At 41.1% G+C, this 14,385-nt stretch overlaps 8 non-coding genes across 8 annotated transcripts; all 8 read right to left on the bottom strand.

Annotated features, from left to right (window-relative positions):
• Window positions 1-873: 873 nt before the first annotated feature.
• On the bottom strand, window positions 874-946 carry trnam-cau (transfer RNA methionine (anticodon CAU)). Its single transcript has one exon. It is a non-coding gene; the product is annotated as a tRNA-Met (tRNA).
• A 244-nt stretch (window positions 947-1,190) lies between these two features.
• Window positions 1,191-1,263, bottom strand: trnam-cau (transfer RNA methionine (anticodon CAU)). Its single transcript has one exon. It is a non-coding gene; the product is annotated as a tRNA-Met (tRNA).
• Window positions 1,264-2,680: 1,417 nt separating this feature from the next.
• trnam-cau (transfer RNA methionine (anticodon CAU)) lies at window positions 2,681-2,753 on the bottom strand. Its single transcript has one exon. It is a non-coding gene; the product is annotated as a tRNA-Met (tRNA).
• A 244-nt stretch (window positions 2,754-2,997) lies between these two features.
• trnam-cau (transfer RNA methionine (anticodon CAU)) lies at window positions 2,998-3,070 on the bottom strand. Its single transcript has one exon. It is a non-coding gene; the product is annotated as a tRNA-Met (tRNA).
• A 1,417-nt stretch (window positions 3,071-4,487) lies between these two features.
• trnam-cau (transfer RNA methionine (anticodon CAU)) lies at window positions 4,488-4,560 on the bottom strand. Its single transcript has one exon. It is a non-coding gene; the product is annotated as a tRNA-Met (tRNA).
• Window positions 4,561-4,804: 244 nt separating this feature from the next.
• trnam-cau (transfer RNA methionine (anticodon CAU)) lies at window positions 4,805-4,877 on the bottom strand. The gene has a single exon. It is a non-coding gene; the product is annotated as a tRNA-Met (tRNA).
• Window positions 4,878-10,923: 6,046 nt separating this feature from the next.
• On the bottom strand, window positions 10,924-10,996 carry trnam-cau (transfer RNA methionine (anticodon CAU)). The gene has a single exon. It is a non-coding gene; the product is annotated as a tRNA-Met (tRNA).
• Window positions 10,997-11,187: 191 nt separating this feature from the next.
• On the bottom strand, window positions 11,188-11,260 carry trnam-cau (transfer RNA methionine (anticodon CAU)). Its single transcript has one exon. It is a non-coding gene; the product is annotated as a tRNA-Met (tRNA).
• Between the last annotated feature and the right edge of the window lie 3,125 nt (window positions 11,261-14,385).

Raw genomic sequence — 14,385 nt, 5'->3', positions numbered from 1 at the left:
ACACACTTTCATGGAAACGGTATTCCCTGATGGCTGTGGCATCTTCCAGCACTATACTGTGCCATGCCACAAAGCAAAAATGGTTCAGGGATGGTTTGATGAGCACAACAACCAGTCTGAGGTCTTGACTTGGCCTCCAAATTCCTCAGATCTCAGTCCAATCGAACATGTGTGGGATGTGCTGGACAAACAAGTCTGATCCATGGAGGCCCCACCTCGCGACTTACAGGAATTAAAGGATCTGCTGCTAACATCTTGGTGCCAGATACCACAGTACACCTTCAGAGATCTAGTGGAGTAAATGCTTCGACGGGTCACGGCTGCTGTGGCAGCCAAAGGGGGACCAACATGATACTAGGCAAGTGGTCATAACGTTATGCTTCATCGGTGTATACATACTGACATATGAATGCTGATTTAACTCATCTAGCACACGCATGAAGTCAGGTGATTATGAGATTATGAGACTGACGCGCTACCTACTGCGCTAACGAGGCAGAACGGAGTTACAGAGCCCGAGTTTTCCGGGATTAGGACTGAGAACTTTTGGTTGCACTGAAAAACCTTGAGTCAGTATTTGTTGAAGTATCAGTATGTGTAAAATGCAGGTAATGACTTTTCTTCCATTCAGGAGCGTAAAATGAGGTTGTGAGAGTGTGGGACTGCCTAATAGGACTGGTCTGAGGAATTCACTCAAAAACCAGTGGAAGTTTGTTGCTTTATCATGTCACAATCAAAACGCTTTGAACTGAGAACATCCGTTACTGCATCTCATACAGGTATTTTAGAAAAGACACCTCATCTTATGTTGCGATCACAGATTTATACATACAAACGCTGATTTACTCATCTTGCACACGTATAAAACCGCCGTGCCCCGTGTGAGGGTCGAACTCACGACCTTCAGATTATGAGACTGACGCGCTACCTGCTGCGCTAACGAGGCTGAAAAGGGACTGGGATCTGGAGTTTTCCAGGATCAGGACTGAGCCCTTAAAACCTTAACAATTAAACTTTGTTGCTTTATCATGTCACAATCAAAATGCTTCGAATTGAGAACTGAGATGTTTCTGCATCTCATACAGTTATTTTGGAAAAAACGCATCATTTTGCGTGTTTTATCTTGCGGCTGCGATCACAGACTTACACGAACACTGATTTACTAATCCAGCACACGTATAAAGACGCCATGCCCCGTGTGAGGATCGAACTCACGACCTTCAGATTATGAGACTGACGCGCTACCTACTGCGCTAACGAGGCAGCACACAGCAGCTGTGTGGGTACGTGGGAACGCAAAGGGCTGGTTCTGATCGTGAGGCACTTTAACTTAATTACTTGGGTCCGCACAGAGAATGCTTTAAAAGCTTCGCTTTTCCAACATGCAACAAGCATCTGCAACCGATCAGCCATAACATTCTGAGCACTGACAGGTGAAGTGCATAACACTGATTATCTCATCATGGCACCTGTTGGTGGGTGGGATATATTAGGCAGCAAATGAAGATTTTGTCCTCAAAGTTGACGTGTTAGAAGCAGGAAAAATGGGCAAGCGTAAGGATTTGAGCGAGTCTGACAAGGGCCAAATTGTGATGGCCAGACCACTGGATCAGAGCATCTCCAAAACTGCAGCCCTTCTGGTGTGTTTCCGGCCTGCAGTGGTCAGTATCTATCAAAAGTGGTCCAAGTAAGGAACAGTGGTGAACCGGCGACAGGGTCATGCACGCCAGGAAACATTGGGTCCTGCCATCCATGTGGATGTTACTTTGACACGTACCACCTACCTAAGCCCTGCTGCAGACCATGTACACACTTTCATGGAAACGGTAATCCCTGATGGCTGTGGCATCTTCCAGCACTATACTGTGCCATGCCACAAAGCAAAAATGGTTCAGGGATGGTTTGATGAGCACAACAACCAGTCTGAGGTCTTGACTTGGCCTCCAAATTCCTCAGATCTCAGTCCAATCGAACATGTGTGGGATGTGCTGGACAAACAAGTCTGATCCATGGAGGCCCCACCTCGCGACTTACAGGAATTAAAGGATCTGCTGCTAACATCTTGGTGCCAGATACCACAGTACACCTTCAGAGATCTAGTGGAGTAAATGCTTCGACGGGTCACGGCTGCTGTGGCAGCCAAAGGGGGACCAACATGATACTAGGCAAGTGGTCATAACGTTATGCTTCATCGGTGTATACATACTGACATATGAATGCTGATTTAACTCATCTAGCACACGCATGAAGTCAGGTGATTATGAGATTATGAGACTGACGCGCTACCTACTGCGCTAACGAGGCAGAACGGAGTTACAGAGCCCGAGTTTTCCGGGATTAGGACTGAGAACTTTTGGTTGCACTGAAAAACCTTGAGTCAGTATTTGTTGAAGTATCAGTATGTGTAATATGCAGGTAATGACTTTTCTTCCATTCAGGAGCGTAAAATGAGGTTGTGAGAGTGTGGGACTGCCTAATAGGACTGGTCTGAGGAATTCACTCAAAAACCAGTGGAAGTTTGTTGCTTTATCATGTCACAATCAAAACGCTTTGAACTGAGAACATCCGTTACTGCATCTCATACAGGTATTTTAGAAAAGACACCTCATCTTATGTTGCGATCACAGATTTATACATACAAACGCTGATTTACTCATCTTGCACACGTATAAAACCGCCGTGCCCCGTGTGAGGGTCGAACTCACGACCTTCAGATTATGAGACTGACGCGCTACCTGCTGCGCTAACGAGGCTGAAAAGGGACTGGGATCTGGAGTTTTCCAGGATCAGGACTGAGCCCTTAAAACCTTAACAATTAAACTTTGTTGCTTTATCATGTCACAATCAAAATGCTTCGAATTGAGAACTGAGATGTTTCTGCATCTCATACAGTTATTTTGGAAAAAACGCATCATTTTGCGTGTTTTATCTTGCGGCTGCGATCACAGACTTACACGAACACTGATTTACTAATCCAGCACACGTATAAAGACGCCATGCCCCGTGTGAGGATCGAACTCACGACCTTCAGATTATGAGACTGACGCGCTACCTACTGCGCTAACGAGGCAGCACACAGCAGCTGTGTGGGTACGTGGGAACGCAAAGGGCTGGTTCTGATCGTGAGGCACTTTAACTTAATTACTTGGGTCCGCACAGAGAATGCTTTAAAAGCTTCGCTTTTCCAACATGCAACAAGCATCTGCAACCGATCAGCCATAACATTCTGAGCACTGACAGGTGAAGTGCATAACACTGATTATCTCATCATGGCACCTGTTGGTGGGTGGGATATATTAGGCAGCAAATGAAGATTTTGTCCTCAAAGTTGACGTGTTAGAAGCAGGAAAAATGGGCAAGCGTAAGGATTTGAGCGAGTCTGACAAGGGCCAAATTGTGATGGCCAGACCACTGGATCAGAGCATCTCCAAAACTGCAGCCCTTCTGGTGTGTTTCCGGCCTGCAGTGGTCAGTATCTATCAAAAGTGGTCCAAGTAAGGAACAGTGGTGAACCGGCGACAGGGTCATGCACGCCAGGAAACATTGGGTCCTGCCATCCATGTGGATGTTACTTTGACACGTACCACCTACCTAAGCCCTGCTGCAGACCATGTACACACTTTCATGGAAACGGTATTCCCTGATGGCTGTGGCATCTTCCAGCACTATACTGTGCCATGCCACAAAGCAAAAATGGTTCAGGGATGGTTTGATGAGCACAACAACCAGTCTGAGGTCTTGACTTGGCCTCCAAATTCCTCAGATCTCAGTCCAATTGAACATGTGTGGGATGTGCTGGACAAACAAGTCTGATCCATGGAGGCCCCACCTCGCGACTTACAGGAATTAAAGGATCTGCTGCTAACATCTTGGTGCCAGATACCACAGTACACCTTCAGAGATCTAGTGGAGTAAATGCTTCGACGGGTCACGGCTGCTGTGGCAGCCAAAGGGGGACCAACATGATACTAGGCAAGTGGTCATAACGTTATGCTTCATCGGTGTATACATACTGACATATGAATGCTGATTTAACTCATCTAGCACACGCATGAAGTCAGGTGATTATGAGATTATGAGACTGACGCGCTACCTACTGCGCTAACGAGGCAGAACGGAGTTACAGAGCCCGAGTTTTCCGGGATTAGGACTGAGAACTTTTGGTTGCACTGAAAAACCTTGAGTCAGTATTTGTTGAAGTATCAGTATGTGTAATATGCAGGTAATGACTTTTCTTCCATTCAGGAGCGTAAAATGAGGTTGTGAGAGTGTGGGACTGCCTAATAGGACTGGTCTGAGGAATTCACTCAAAAACCAGTGGAAGTTTGTTGCTTTATCATGTCACAATCAAAACGCTTTGAACTGAGAACATCCGTTACTGCATCTCATACAGGTATTTTAGAAAAGACACCTCATCTTATGTTGCGATCACAGATTTATACATACAAACGCTGATTTACTCATCTTGCACACGTATAAAACCGCCGTGCCCCGTGTGAGGGTCGAACTCACGACCTTCAGATTATGAGACTGACGCGCTACCTGCTGCGCTAACGAGGCTGAAAAGGGACTGGGATCTGGAGTTTTCCAGGATCAGGACTGAGCCCTAAAAACCTTAACAATTAAACTTTGTTGCTTTATCATGTCACAATCAAAATGCTTCGAATTGAGAACTGAGATGTTTCTGCATCTCATACAGTTATTTTGGAAAAAACGCATCATTTTGCGTGTTTTATCTTGCGGCTGCGATCACAGACTTACACGAACACTGATTTACTAATCCAGCACACGTATAAAGACGCCATGCCCCGGGTGAGGATCGAACTCACGACCTTCAGATTATGAGACTGACGCGCTACCTACTGCGCTAACGAGGCAGCACACAGCAGCTGTGTGGGTACGTGGGAACGCAAAGGGCTGGTTCTGATCGTGAGGCACTTTAACTTAATTACTTGGGTCCGCACAGAGAATGCTTTAAAAGCTTCGCTTTTCCAACATGCAACAAGCATCTGCAACCGATCAGCCATAACATTCTGAGCACTGACAGGTGAAGTGCATAACACTGATTATCTCATCATGGCACCTGTTGGTGGGTGGGATATATTAGGCAGCAAATGAAGATTTTGTCCTCAAAGTTGACGTGTTAGAAGCAGGAAAAATGGGCAAGCGTAAGGATTTGAGCGAGTCTGACAAGGGCCAAATTGTGATGGCCAGACCACTGGATCAGAGCATCTCCAAAACTGCAGCCCTTCTGGTGTGTTTCCGGCCTGCAGTGGTCAGTATCTATCAAAAGTGGTCCAAGTAAGGAACAGTGGTGAACCGGCGACAGGGTCATGCACGCCAGGAAACATTGGGTCCTGCCATCCATGTGGATGTTACTTTGACACGTACCACCTACCTGGTTTGGGAACTGCACCGTCTCGGATCGCAAGACCCTTCAGTGGATAGTGAGGACAGCTGAGAAGATCATCGGAGTCTCTCTCCCCTCTATCACGGACATTTACACCGTACGCTGCATCCGCAAAACCAACAGCATTGTGGATGACTCCACACACCCCTCACACACACTCTTCACCCTCCTGCCATCTGGAAAGAGGTACCGGAGCATTTGGGCCCTCACAACCAGACTGTGTAACAGTTTCTTTCCTCAAGCCATCAGGTTCCTCAACACCTGGGACTGAACTGTTCTACACTCTCTCACACACACACACACTCTCACTCAGGACTGATCTGTATATTAACTCTCTGTCTCTCTCACACACAGATACACACACACTCTCTCTTGACTGTGTGGACGCATACACACATAATTTATATTGTTCATTACTTACTGCACTACCTCTACCTGTCATCCGCTGCTATAGTTATATTTATGTTTATTCTATTTGCACTACCTCAACCACTGCTGTGTATTTTTTGCACAATACTTTTTTTTTTTTTTTTACTTTTACATCATTTCACTTTATCTATTTTATTTCACGTACATTCCATTACACGTTCTTTTCGGCGCTAAGTGTCCTGTGTTCTTTTGTGTTGTCTTTATTGTCTTTTGCACTGTCTTGTCTATGCTCTGTTTGCACCTAGCTGCACACTGTGCACTTTACGTGGCTAAGACACACTTCTGTCCTAGCTCTGTGGTGTTGTTTTGTGCTGAACTTGTTGTTGTATGTTTCTGTAGCACCAGGTCTTGGAGAAACGTTGTTTCATTTCACTATGTACTGCATCAGCTATATGTGGTTGAAATGACAATAAAGCTTCTTGAATCTGTGTGCCTCAGCATGCGCTAACACCACTCTGTGATTTTACATGGACTACTACTTTGTGGCTGACTTTCTGTTGTTCCCAATTGCTTCCACTTTGTTATAATACCACTAACAGTTGACCATGGAATATTTAGTAGTGAGGAAATGTCAGAAATACACTTATTGCACAGGTGACAACTTATCACGGTACCATGCTCGAATTCCCTGAGCTCCTAAGAGAGACCCATTCTTTCACAAATGTTTGTAGAAGCAGTTTGCATGCCTAGGTGCTGGATTTTATACACCTGTCGCCATGGAAGCGAATGGGACACCTGAATTCAATGATTTTGAGGGGTGTCCCGAAACTTTTGGTAATATAGTGTATCAACCACAGATTTGATAAGAGCATTTAATTTGAACAATTTTACCATTTGTTGCACTTGTTGGGATTATGGTGTGAGATTGTTTTCAAGGGGTTGGGCTCGGCCTCCTAGTTCCAGTGAAAGGAACTCTTAATGGTTCGGCATACCAAGACATTTTGGCCAATTTCATGCTCCCAACTTTATGGGAACAGTTTGGGGATGACCCCTTCCTGTTCCAACATGACTGTACACCAGTGCACAAAGCAAGGTCCATAAAGACATGGATGAGAAAGTTTGGTGTGGAGGAACTTGACTGGCCTGCACAGAGTCCTGACCTCAACCCCATAAAACACCTTTGGGATGAATTAGAGCAGAGACTGCGAGCCAGACTGCTGACCTTACACTGATCTTTCTTTGCGATTTAAATGTATGTCTGAGTTAAGATGAGGAAAAAACACTTTCTTGCCCTGTGTGAAGATCAACTCTGAACAGGAGATTTACTTAGATTCACCAGCTGCCTTGTCACTATTCGATGGACATTTAACTTTCCTATAATATGTTGCATATCCTTGTTGCATCACAGAACGGTGAAGACATTCAAATGACAGGGTTTATAAAGTTACACTGAATCAGATAAATAGCTTAAATGTTTGTCCAGCAGCAAAAACTACTGAAATCTCAAAGCAAGAGCTACTGAAAACAAGATCCTTTCTTTCTTTTTTGTTTTATTTTTAAAGGATGCACAATATTTATTGGACAGATAAATTATCGACCGATATGGGTGAAAATGACGTCATTTTTATTGCTCCGATAAATAAATTAAATCCGATAACCAGATCCGATAAAGTACGCTTGCTGGTACATCAATCCATCAGTCTGATTTATCCGAGACTCGTCCGCTTTCCGAGTGCACATGACTGCAGCTTTAAACTGCAGTGACTCTGAGCCTGTGCTGCGGTCATTAAGTCATCATCTGTGAACATGGCTTCGCTTGTCTGGAAGTTTTTCTCTCTGGCAGCGGAGGACAATGCCATTGCTATTTGTAAACGCATATTCAGCAACGATTCCGAGAGGAGGTAAAAAGGTCTCAAAGTTTAACACAATAAATCTTATATCTCACTTGAAGTGTCGTCATCGTGGTGAAGCTGTATTAAAAGAATATGAAGCAGCGCGAGGCCTAAAACACGGAGCATCAATGTCCCCATTCAGCAGGCATTTGAAAATTGTAAAAAGTTTTCCAGAGACAGCGAAAAGGCAAAAGCCATAAACGACAAAGTCATGGAATTTATAGTTTATGACTTATTTACTATGAATTTGAAAAACATGTGACTTAAAGTCTATATACCTTCCTCATCCCACATATTTATTTTATGTTAAACTATATAATTTCAGAGAAATCTCAACCATGCCTTATGCTCTTTTGTTGAGGATGCACTTTATTTTTGTAGAGAATGCACTTTTGTTTTTCTTTTTATTCTTGAGGTTGACAAATCTCAATCCATGTTAATTATGATGTATTTGTAAAACATGTGATTTAAGGTCTATATGGATGATTCTCACAAAATCTTGGTTTTAAAAATTTCAAACATGAAAATTTTAAAAATGCTTAAATCAACTTTTTTTTCAGACATTAGCAACAAAGTCGGGAGTATTTGTGAACATTAATTTAAAAACTTTTACTTACCATTTAACACCTTTTTGAACAAAATTTCCAAAATAAGTCCTAAAAAATATTACCGCAACAGTGTGAAAACATCAACACTGTCAGAAAAGCAAATACATTTTCACAGTTTTAAAAATGGATTATTAATAGTTATGCACAGTTACTTCAAGTTCTGAAATAATATTTATTTTTAATTTAACAGTTTTTAAAATTTTGACTGATTTCTCTCATTACCGCAACACTGTCCACAATTTACAACCATTTTTAAAAAATATTTCGAAGAAACCTGACATTTTTTCAAAATGACATAACAAACCTGAAAGAACATAATTTTAAGATTCTGCACATACATTTAAAATCAAAGTACTATATTTCTATTAATTAAATTAACATCTAATAAACATGAGTTTTGGTAATGATATATTGGTTTCGGTAATGTTAACTATACTAGTCTGAGATTTATACTGAAACTTGTATACTAGTCTGAGATAATGCAGAAAGAAACAGATAATATTTGCACAATCATGCATTCAAGTTCAAAAGAGTTTTATTGTGTAGTGCTTCAAAAATACAAAAGCCAAAAATAAAAAAAAATTAAGAAAAACATTAAAACAGGAATAAACAGGACAACATTTCAGCGTGTCCCTAAAAAACATGAACCATTTTACCATGGCACTAAAAAATAACTGACCATTGTCTTTTTTTCTTTTCCTGTTGCTTCTTAGTCAGCTCTTCAGTTTTCTTTATTTTGCCAGGTTGTTTTTGTTTTTGATTCCTGGAAGCGGAAAGAAAGCATTACATTAAATTAGTCTCATAACATGGGGGAATAAAACATTTTATGTATACATCATCAAATAATATAGACTTGATGCTTACTCTGTGTGTGTGTGTGTGTGTGTGTTCTAAACTGGGCCTGAAGTTGTGGGGTTGGGTAGAGCTCTCATTCCCGTTATATAAGTTCTCTTTACCATAACTGGCTTTAAATGGTTGTGGTATATGAGAATGGTGTTGCAGAGGATGAGGTGCCTCAGGATGTTTTGCTAACAATAGAGAAGTCATGATGGCTTTAAAAATTTTTCTCAATGCATATAATTAGACCTTAATAAAGTACATTTTCATAAAAAAATTGTAACTCTAAAAAATTTCGAAATGTAGAAAACTTCCTGTTTCGGTAATGATAATCAAAAAGTCATATTAACATTCTGACAATAGAATATTTAACGTTTAACTGGAGAGATACAAAAAGATGATCTTACCTGGTCGCCATCTTGAAGTAACTGTCCCATGTGCTCCATCACTCATAATCAAACTTTATTTACATTCTGTATGTGTGTTTAAACAGTCCTTAAGAAATGTTGTGGAGAATGAGAACATCAGGCACAGACATCATTTTCCTACTTTTTTTCATGATTATTATACATGAATATTCAGTAAATATTTTTTTCTGTCATCTAGAATAATATAGTAGAACATCCATTTATTTTTTTTCTACTTTTTTTATGTTAATTTGTTTAAATTAAAACATAACACACATTCAGACACAGCCGGACGCATTGCGGTAATGAGAATTTCAGCAGCAAATGCAGTAAAATAGAAAAATAATTCATTCTCATATTGAAATTACACATTGTGCAAGGTAGAGAACAGTATTGTCTTTATTCTGATGCTTTTTTATTTTACTAAATTACACACTTTATATTTAAAATCATTAGTGCCATGGTGTTTCAATGGTTTCGTGAGAATCACCCATATACCTTCCTCATCCTCATGCGCTAAAAAGGTTGAATAGATGCATTTCAATGTTATGCATGAAGTATTAATTGCAGATAAACCATAGTTCTGTCATAGTTCTGTTAAACCCTTTCTGTTCTGATTATCTGAAGTCAGGACTGGTGTTTGCTATTACAGTTAGGCAAGAGCTACTAAAATATCAGTTTCATCAGTCCATATTATATTTTCTATTCTCCTGGGTGCACAAACTGCAGATTGTTTGAAAATTCTAATATAAAAATATGAACATATTGGTAATCGGTATCGGCCATGAGAAGGACTTAATTATCGGTTATCAATATCAGTTTAAATTTTTCATATCGTGCATCCCTATTTTGTTTTAGGCTTTTGAATATCTAAGCATTACAGGGCATATTTACAAAGTGGTGTAAAATTTCTGTGAGAAAAATTTATACACCAAATTGTAAATGTACACTTTATGGTTTAGTACACTTGCCAAGACGTGCAAAATACAATAACAAATCCAAAAAATATGACAATTCACACAAAGCTGAAAAGGTAGGTAGAGTTTGTGAACAGAATTCTACCCTCTGATTGGAAGAGACATCTGACACTAAGGATATACAGGAAGTCCAGCAGGCTGCAGCAGTAGAAGATGGATTGGTATGTGTATGAACGCAGCTCTGCTTTAGCGCTACTTACATCTTTTAATCTTGAATAGTTCAGGTGTGTTTTTAGAGATCGCAAAATAATCTTTACGCCATGATACGCTATCAGTATATCCAAAATCACAGCAAGTGAACATCCTTCCTCAAAGCAGCACTCAATGAATTCCATTTTCTGGATTGTGTTTTCAGTTTTGTTATTTTGTTTTGCAGACAAAGACACTTTCTCCTAACACCTATTAAATTTCAAAATAAGCCCATGCCCCGTGTGAGGATCGAACTCACGACCTTCAGATTATGAGACTGACGCGCTACCTACTGCGCTAACGAGGCTGTAAAGAAAAACTGGAACCGGAGTTTTCCAGGATCAGGACTGAGACGTTTTGCTTGAATTGAAACACCTATGTTACTCAGTACTTGTTAAAACGAAAGATAACGTTTAAAAAGTTAAACTGATCTTTCATCGCGACATACATGTGCCCTCTGAAGAAAATCCCAAGAGGATAAGGAGGAAAAAATGCTTATGCCCCGTGTGAGGATCGAACTCACGACCTTCAGATTATGAGACTGACGCGCTACCTACTGCGCTAACGAGGCACTGACCGGAGCACATGGGTGGCGGCATAGAACGGTGGTGGGCGGGTTTAAATTACGGAGGGAGGGAGGGACTATCGCGATATTCAGACATACCAAAAGAGAAGATATGGATTACGGAGAAAGTTGGAGTTTCTTAAGAATATCGCGACAGAGTTATTATTGTAACATTTAAGTGCATTTATAAATGTCCATAAGGTTGCTCCATACTGGCTGTTACTACATGCTTCATACATATCATATGCACGTTCCAGTGGGAAAATGACAATAAACACGTCGCGATTAGGTGTATTAAAATTCCGACATTAATGCAATCCAAAAGACGGCTTGTTGTAATTGTTCTGACGTTGTTTTGCAAGGAGTAGCTACGAGTCCATTAATTACAGCTAATTATATTTTTAAACGTCATATGTATTTTTGCATTGCATAGCTGTAAATTACCTGGATTGAATCTGAACTGTCCCTGACATTTGGTGAACATGACGAATAAATTTTAAAAATGTCGAGCTTGTTCATCAAACTACGCCATTTTGACAGCTATCAAACTATCATCGGTCTACAAAATGGCGATATAGCAACTTAGCAGCTAATAATCGACAAATTAGCTAGGTTACTAGCTCAAGCAACTAGCATAAAATTTATGCTCTTTTGTATTAGTATAAGTATAAATATGTTTAATTAGACGCTATTCTTTATTTATGATACATATGTTGTCAGGTTAGGCTATTTTATTGCATTATTCATAATTACCTTGTTAGCCAGTAGCTAATCACCTGAAGAACCTTCGAGCGCCTACAATCGCTCGCGGGTCACCGTTAAAAGCAACAGCCAATCAAATCACGATATGATACCTCAGATTAACATATTGGGAGCTTTAACCAATCAAAGTCCTTTATGCTATTAAGATTGGACCAATCAGATCCGGGAGATGACGGCCGTTGCTGGGGGAGTGGTAATAAGATGAATAACCTATTTCTAAAAATCTTTTTTAGTAGTAGTAGTAATAGTAGTAGTAGTATTGGACACAACAGACAATAGGGAAAACACATTAATTCAACATCACATTAATTTTTATTTGTCTTTTTTATGAGGATGACAAAGAATACTCAACATACTGGAAAGGCCTCTGTGGATTTTAATGTCCTCAGCCTTTCTAGAAAGGTAGAAAAAACCACAGCACAAAGCTTACGCCTGTTCCAGAAATGTAGGATTTGGTGACACCTAATGTTCAAAAACACACCTGCGTCTTATTTCCTCACTGTGTAGGAATACACAGATCAGCCATAACGTTATGACCACTTGCCTAATATTATGTTGGTCCCCTTTTTGCTGTTAAAACAGCCCTGACCTGTCGAAGCATGGACTCCACTAGATCCCTGAAGGTGTGCTGTGGTATCTGGCACCAAGATGTTAGCAGCAGATCCTTTAATTCCTGTAAGTCACGAGGTGGGGCCTCCATGGATCAGACTTGTTTGTCCAGCACATCCCACACATGTTTGATTGGACTGAGATCTGGGGAACTTGGAGGCCAAGTCAAGACCTCAAACTCGTTGTTGTGGTCATCAAACCATTCCTGAACCATTTCTGCTTTGTGGCATGGTGCATTATCCTGCTGGAAGAGGCCACAGCCATCAGGGAATACTGTTTCCATGAAAGGGTGTACATGGTCTGCAACAGTGCTTAGGTAGGTGGTACGTGTCAAAGTAACATCCACATGAATGGCAGGACCCAAGGTTTCCCAGCAGAACATTGCCCAAAGCATGACACTGCCCTTGCTGGCTCGCTTTCTTCCCATAGTGTATCCTAGTGCCATGTGTCTGCCAAATGCCAGAAATGTAAATGTAAATGTAAAAGAAAATTCATTCAGACCAGGCCACCTTCTTACATTGCTCTGTGGTCCAGTTCTGATCCAGTTGTTGGCACCTTCGACAGTGCACAGGGGTCAGCATGGGCACCCTGACTGGTCTGCGTCCATGACCCTGTCGCCGGTTCACCACTGTTCCTTACTTGGACCACTTTTGATAGATACTGACCACTGCAGACTGGGAACACCCCACAACAGCTGCAATTTTGGAGATGCTCTGATCCAGTGGTCTAGCCATCACAATTTGGCCCTTCGTCAAACTCGCTCAAATCCTTACGCTTGTCCATTTTTCCTGCTTTTAACACATCAACTTTGAGGACAAAATGTTGACTTGCTGCCTAATATATCCCACCCACTAACAGGTGCCATGATGAGGAGATCATCATTCTTATTCACTTCACCTCTCACTGCTCACAATGCTATGCCTGATCGGTGTATTTCATTTAAGCCATAAAGTATAACTTATTTAAACACGTCTTAGTTCCATGAAGAATGTCCTCAGTTTTAATATAATAGCTGCTGATTTTCTAAACTAAACTAAAACAGCAATTGGTAACTTGAAAATATAATTAAATCCTTTAAAATCACTTTTAAAGAGGGTTGGTGAAGATTTTTCCATCTCCTGGTCCATGTCAAAATAAAGCTGTCAGAATCATTAACTGATGATGATGATGATGACTCTAGGGAGTATTAACACTGTGCTTGAGAAAACACTGGAACTGAACATGATGAGTAGGCTCCAGGGAAAGAAGTGCCGTGGTGTTTAAGTATTTATATTAAATACTATGTCACTTGATACGTGATTTTATTGAAAGTTTCAGCAGGCTTGTGTACACATACTGAGGATATTCAGATGTTTGACACTCTCCCTGGTGATTATCTGGTGTTCATAAAACACCACAGTTAAATCTACACTACCTATTGGCAAAAGTTTTGGGACATCTGCCTTCACATGCACATGAATGTAATATGGAGTTGTCCCGCCCTTTGCAGCTATAACAGCTTCAACTCTTCTGGGAAGGCTTTCCACAAAGTTTAGGAGTGTGTTTATGGGAATTTTTGACCGTTCCTCTAGAAGCACATTTGTGAGGTCAGACACTGATGTTGGACGAGAAGGTCTGGCTCACAGTCTCCACTCTAATTCATCCCAAAGGTGTTCTATGGGGTTGAGGTCAGGACTCTGTGCAGGACAGTCAAGTTCCTCCACACCAAACTCACTCATCCATGTCTTTATGGACCTTGCTTTGTGCACTGGTGTGCAGTC

The sequence above is a fragment of the Hemibagrus wyckioides genome, linkage group LG08, assembly GCF_019097595.1.
Source record: "Hemibagrus wyckioides isolate EC202008001 linkage group LG08, SWU_Hwy_1.0, whole genome shotgun sequence".
NCBI lineage: Eukaryota > Metazoa > Chordata > Actinopteri > Siluriformes > Bagridae > Hemibagrus > Hemibagrus wyckioides.
Note: the sequence above shows the minus strand (reverse complement) of the source record. Positions and strands in the feature narration are given on the sequence as shown.